Here is a 6,563-nt window from a genome sequence, read left to right as displayed (position 1 = left end):
TCAAGCACCAACTATCAAATATCTCTCCTGATTGTTGCCACTTGACAATCACCTTACCTGAATTTTACTCAGGTGTAACTAAAGTCTGATTTAAGGGTTGTTTATATTTCACATAATTAATCAGAATCTGCAAAGTAACTCAAATAAATGCAGTGGAGTAAAAATACCAGGTTAACCTCTGAATTGTCGTGGAGTAGAATTACAAAGTAACAATGAGCTGTCATGTGGGTATTAATGCTGCGCATTATGGACACAAGCAATTTTCACCCATTTATTAATTATATGTTTTACATTTGATAACACCAATGTGTTTAATACTGGCAACTTCTAATTGTGGGAAAAACGAAAACGTCCCATAGAACATTTTGCGAAACACAATAGCCAGCATGTGTAGTTCTGGGGGGGGCGTTCGATTCCAGTTTTGGATAGTCTGGCGTGGTTTCGTTCCATTTCACACAGCTGTTTGACGCTCTGCGTAACCTTACGGGGAATGTAGTCCTAAACGATAGCTGGGGATTATGGGTAGTGTAGTGTCTTCGGCCACCCTAAACTCAACTAAACTCAGAAATGTTGGCAATCGCAATGATGCTCGAAATGTCCCTTATAGGCCTACGTCTGTTTCCGGTTATTTTTATTTTGAAATTCAGTTCCTGACGGACGCCAAAAAAGCCCGAGATTATGGAATTAAACCAATAAATAAAAGCAAGGATAATTGTGAGTTATTGGTGAGTAAATAACAGTGTGTTATTTTGAAAAGAATAACGAATTAGAAGAAAAGAAATATTTAAAAATACAGATTTCCGTATTCTGAGGCTCTGAGCCCCATTTATTGTCTGAGCCCCATTTATTTTCCTCACAGACGGCAACAAAAGTCCGAAATTATACGATTTAAAATAAAAGCAATAATTGTGGCTTGATATTGAGTAAGAACATGTTTTTATGAACCACACAGCTTCCGGTCTCCCACGACCCGACCAGAGAAAAAGATGTGCTGCAGGAAGTAGAAATACATTGCTTTTAAAATCGTGCTGTGCAACACGAAAAAAAGGGGCAAATCGTGTTGGTGAACACGAATCAATAGATTAAAAATCGTGTTGGTGAACACGAAATGCCGTGAGACTGGGTTGTTATAGCAGTGGGTTGGCTTATTTACACTCTGACAGAAACCAACAGAATCTAATATAGAGTTAAATGTGTGGTTATTTAAACATTCCCTGATAAACGTTATTCAGCATCAATAAATGAGTGCTAATCCCAGTATGTTTAGTGTACAACATCACATGTCATTTCACCTTCGATTCATGGTTTGAAAACGTAGCATTTCGCCACATGCTAATCCTAACCGGAAATGAAGAATTTTCAGAATAAAAGTGTTAAATTAATAGTTAGTGTGAACTTCAAGTTTTTCCAGAATAAAACTGATTTAAATTAAATAGTGTATTTAATTCAAATTACGCCATATCCACATTGATTTTAATTTCTAACACTATACAGATATTTGATTTGTGCACTGCGACCTGTTTAGCTTAATGATGTTTATTTATTTTCCCTTTTTCCTTTATGAGTATTTTCTGTTAGTTATAATAGATTTGTTTTGAAAGAGTAATTTTATTATTGATCCAGTAGTAGGTGTTAAGGCAACGTCCGGATGCCAATCGTTCTTAAAACCAAAAAGAGGAAATCCTTCCCGCTTTTATTTTGACGTCCTCAAACCGCACCGGAAGTGAAGTTCCCAGCTCTTTCTAACCTGGATCGAGGTGGCGTCTCGTCGCTACGGTTCTCTCTCTCTGTGTTCCTGAGAAAGTGTGTGTGAGCTGCTGCTCTACTGATCCATCATCTCTGTGTTTGGATAAACCTCTGAATGGACTCTGTGCTCTTTTTCTGGAGCGTTTACCTCGGACTATAGGAGCTAGCTTAGCATGCTAGCTGGAAACACGTTAGCAACGCTAGTCAGATTGAGAGTTTGATGGAGAGAGAAACGGTGTGTTTAACGGAGTCTGCAGGAAAAGGTGATCTAGGAAACATGAGTAAAGTCCAAATGCTGCTGTCGTTGAAGAAGCAGCGACTGACTGCTGAAGAGATATTGGCTCTGTTTGAAAAAACGATAGCAGAGCTCGAGGAGGAGCTGTCTCTTTCCAAAGAGGAGAACAAGAGACTCCAGAAGCTACTGGACGCTGTTTTACAGCCTCAGCTTCGGATACACAGAGCAGGTCTGTTCCCTTTACCCTTAATTAACACTTTAAACTCTTCAGTAACACTTTATTATCACATTACTAACACTTTAGACCCTTTATCAGCACTTGCTGCAGGTAAGTAAAAGTACAAACACCACACTGTGAAAATCTTCAATTACAAGTTAAAGCATTTCATATCTTTAAGTTTATCTTATTTAAGTAAAAGTATCTAAGTGTTATTAGACACATGTACTTTATTATAATAATTCAAATGTATTACGGAAGAGCAAACCTACCAAAAATAAATATATTTATAAAAATTAGGGCTGTCAAACGATTAAAATGTTTAATCAGATTAATCACCATTCGAACTATGTCCAACATATGCCATTTCTTTATGTATATTGTTGTGGGAATGGAAAGATAAATGAAAGAAGGCGGATATATCCATTTAACATACAGTAGGCTATGTATGTTTATTATAACATTGTTCTGTGTGTCAAAATGAAAGACAGCCCACACACCTATCAATCATCAAACCGTGGGGTCTTATTTCATTACATGTTGATTTCTATCAACACGTAATGTTGTATCGATGTATATTTTTTATTTTATTTTATTTATCCAGGAATGTCCCATTGAGATACAAGATCTCTTCTTCCAGGGAGTCCTGACCAACACGGCACACAACAAGTTTCAACATAAAACATACAATTCAAATATAAATACAGAAGGCCATTTGTGCAGTGGGAAGAAGCATAATCACATCAGCAATAGCATCAGGTAAAACAGTTACATGTTTCATGAAGGGCTAATCGTAGCATACCTTTAAAAGCATTTACAGTAGGAAGTGCCTCCAGACAAAATTTTACTTGCAGCGTATTCCATAAAAAGGGAGCATCGTGGGAGAATGCATCTTTACCAAGCTCTGACTGCATCAAAGGAACATTTAAAAGCATCCCATTTGCTGCTCGTCTGGTATTAAAAAAGCAAGTATAAAAGGACAGAAGTCTGGAGATATATAAGGGCAGTTTACCTAGCAATGACTTAAGGATAAAAATCAACATGTGTGATTGTCTTCTTTGGTACAGAGAGGACCATCCTAAGGACTGATATAAAGTGCAGTGGTGGGTGCGAGAGCCTGCACCCGTTACAAAACGTATAGCAGTATGGTACGCAGAATCCAGCTTTTTAAGCAGGGAGGAAGAAGCATGCATATAGATCACATCGCCATAGTCTAATACAGACATGTACTACCGCAAAAGTATTCTCCGTCTACTTCCTGCAACAACACCACGCCGTTATCGTGATTCTGATTGGCCAGAAGACATTATCAAAGATGTTCTATTGAGAAGACGATCACTACGTGATAACATTTTTCAAAATCGTTTCTGGTCTTCGGTATTTCCAGACAAGTGGCTACTGAAATCAATCTTACTAACTGCTGTCTGTACAATTTACTCCGCAAGTTGGCGGACTTTATTTTGCTTACTTTAACATAATTTTTCATGGTGGGGCTAAGCCATTTCATGGTGGGGCTAAGCCATTTCTTGGTATGGCTGTAGCCTACCCCAGCCATACTCTGGCGCTGCCACTGGTGGTATGTATGGGGCGGGCCATTCTTCACATGCGTTAAATGCGTTAAATATTTTAACGCAATTAATTCAAAAAATTAATTACCGCCGTTAACGCGATAATTTTGACAGCATTAATAAAAATACATGGATTGAATAATATGCCATTTAATGTACTGATTTAAAGAGCCTGTGACACGAGTTTCCCCCATCATCCAAACCTATCAATTTGAGTAAATATTGTCCCCTTGAAAACCGTTACTGAACTGATTTTGGATATTTGTACTTTTGATAACCATTAATCTGCCCTTCAATGTTGACCATTTTCTGGATCTTCTCGGGGATTCTTCAAGTTATGTGTGACGTCATTGCGGGCACAGCGCTCCAGCTGCACCGTTCAGGATCCCAGCATCTGCATGTAAACGCACGATGGCGCACACAGCAGCAAGCTCAGACAGCGATGACAGGTTAATGTTGAACGTGTCCGAGAGCTCATATGAGGCTGAAGGATCGGTTTATGTTGTATCTGTTAGAAGTTTAGGAATTAGGTGCGTCAATATGGGCGATCATATGGTCATGTAGCCAGTGGTGGACTGGGACTAAAAATCATCCCGGGACTCTCGACCGGCCCACTTCGGTACCGCTAGTAAATTGTCAACGGGGGGAGTGGGGGATGTAGTTTCATCCACTTGAGTTTACAACTCCAAAAATAATCGATTTGTTTTTATATCACATCCGACGGTAGGAAATTCAGTAGCTCTCACGACTGATTTTTAATCCTAATTTAATCATCATCTTCACCACGATCGTTTATGTTCGCTGAATTGACATGAAAGCACTGACAAACATGAATATACTGTAGTCAACTTCATTAAAACGTTATTAACGTGCCTAAACTCAGTAATTCACCATTTCTACGCATGACAACACACTTTGTCCGTGTTTGGCTCTCTCGCCGCACAGTGAAGCGTTCCCACATTGACGTCACTTCCGGCTTCCCCCAAAACTTCAAGATGAGTCGAAGGAATTTCCCCGCGATGTTCGAAATTATTGATATTTATCGGAACGGTATGGCACCTTCTTTTTTAAACTGACGGTTCGAGATTACTAGTAGCCCAATATTTCATTGCACAACAGTTGTTGGGAGGCTGTCACAGGCTCACCTGTAGTGGCTATTTGTCAACAACAATAAAACTTCAAAAGGCCACTGAGGCAACAGGTATAGTGGATCTTACGCAGAGTTGGTAATGAGTCCATTGTCCAGACAAGGCATCGACATTTTTGTGGTATTTATTAGCTTCACGTTGGCAAGAACAATACAGCAAAAGGTGTTGAACTGTTTGCTGAACTCAGCCCTGATACTGGTAAAAAACCATAGACCAGGGGTTGCCAACCCGCGGCTCTCGAGTCGCATGCGGCTCTTTGCATATACACCAGGGTGGGAATTTCACGACGGCCATGGCTGAATGCTATTCACGGCCAAAGTGGCCTTTGTGCCCCTGTCAAAAGTAAAAAAAAATGTCCTGTGGTATTGGTATTTTGACTAGCAATTTAGTTAAATTGTTTCGTTTATCAACGCTACAACATAGCGTTTCGTGAGTCGGTTGTCGTTGTTGGGGGGAAAGCAAACAGCTGTTTGAGCGGGAGGGCGCTCCTTCTTCACTACAGACTATCGCGCCACCTAACCATTCGCCAAAATGTTTTTAATACGAGCGGTAGCCGGCCAAGCGCCGTGCAAAAAACAATCTTCAAATAAAAGAAAGTCACCGGAGGAGTTAAAGGAGTGACAGGGAGTTGGCTGCAGTGCCGCGTCATAAACCCCTTTTATAATCTATCGATTATATTTATGATTCGAACATTATAAAAGTAGGGTAGACATGTGGAGATTATCCGGCTGAACAAAACGTGCATTTATCAAACGGGTTTGTTTTCACAGACCTTATTTCCAGCTATTTTCCAAAACCCTGTGGAGAAATTCCATTGCTTTTTGTGGAGGGAACCAGCAGCTTACTTCCTGGTTTCAGGACGCGTCACTGCACCTCTCAATATGATGCCAGTATAAACAAGGTCTTCTGTCGGCTCTGTACATCAATGCCGACCTATGCTGACAAGTAAGTGAAGAGTAGACAGTATAAAGGTATTGGCGAAATGTCCCAGCAGTTTAGGATAATGAAGGTTCTAATCAAATCAATTACATATAGCCATTACATGTCTAACTCCTAATGACAGGAAGGCAGAAAGTGCATTATAGAATGACCACAATATCATTATTTTAATAAACCAAATATGAACAATTGAGGAAAAACTGATGATTAAAATGTTGTAGTACAAGTTGTAATGTAGTTGGTGCATACATTATTGCAACAAATGTGTTAATTTTCTTCATTATTAGTCGATTTTTTTTTGGTGGACGAATGCTCCGGGCCAGTGGTTACAATGGTGGGGCCAGTGACAATACAATTTTACCCTTACTGTCTGCCCCTGACTGACTTATTTGGTTTATGGCTGAACTTAACGTATACGTTTAAGAAACACTATTGCTATTCAGCCATTTGTAAAACGACTGGTGTTGACGTTAGTGCTACACTTTTCAGTCATGTTGATTGACCAGCGTAATTTAACCAAACAGCCTTTGTGCCCTTAAAAAAAATGTGAACGGGAAGGCCAAATGGCCTTGCCCCTAAAATGACGAGGATTGCTTTGCATCTACGGATTGGAGTGTGTTTGAGGACAATAACATCAACACACACACGGATACGGTCATCTGCTACATTGGGAAATGCATCGATGACGTGGTACCGAAGGTTTCTGTACG

Source organism: Pseudochaenichthys georgianus, chromosome 1 (assembly GCF_902827115.2).
Source record: "Pseudochaenichthys georgianus chromosome 1, fPseGeo1.2, whole genome shotgun sequence".
Lineage (NCBI taxonomy): Eukaryota > Metazoa > Chordata > Actinopteri > Perciformes > Channichthyidae > Pseudochaenichthys > Pseudochaenichthys georgianus.
The sequence above is the reverse complement of the archived record's forward strand: the minus strand, read 5'-3'. Positions refer to the sequence as shown.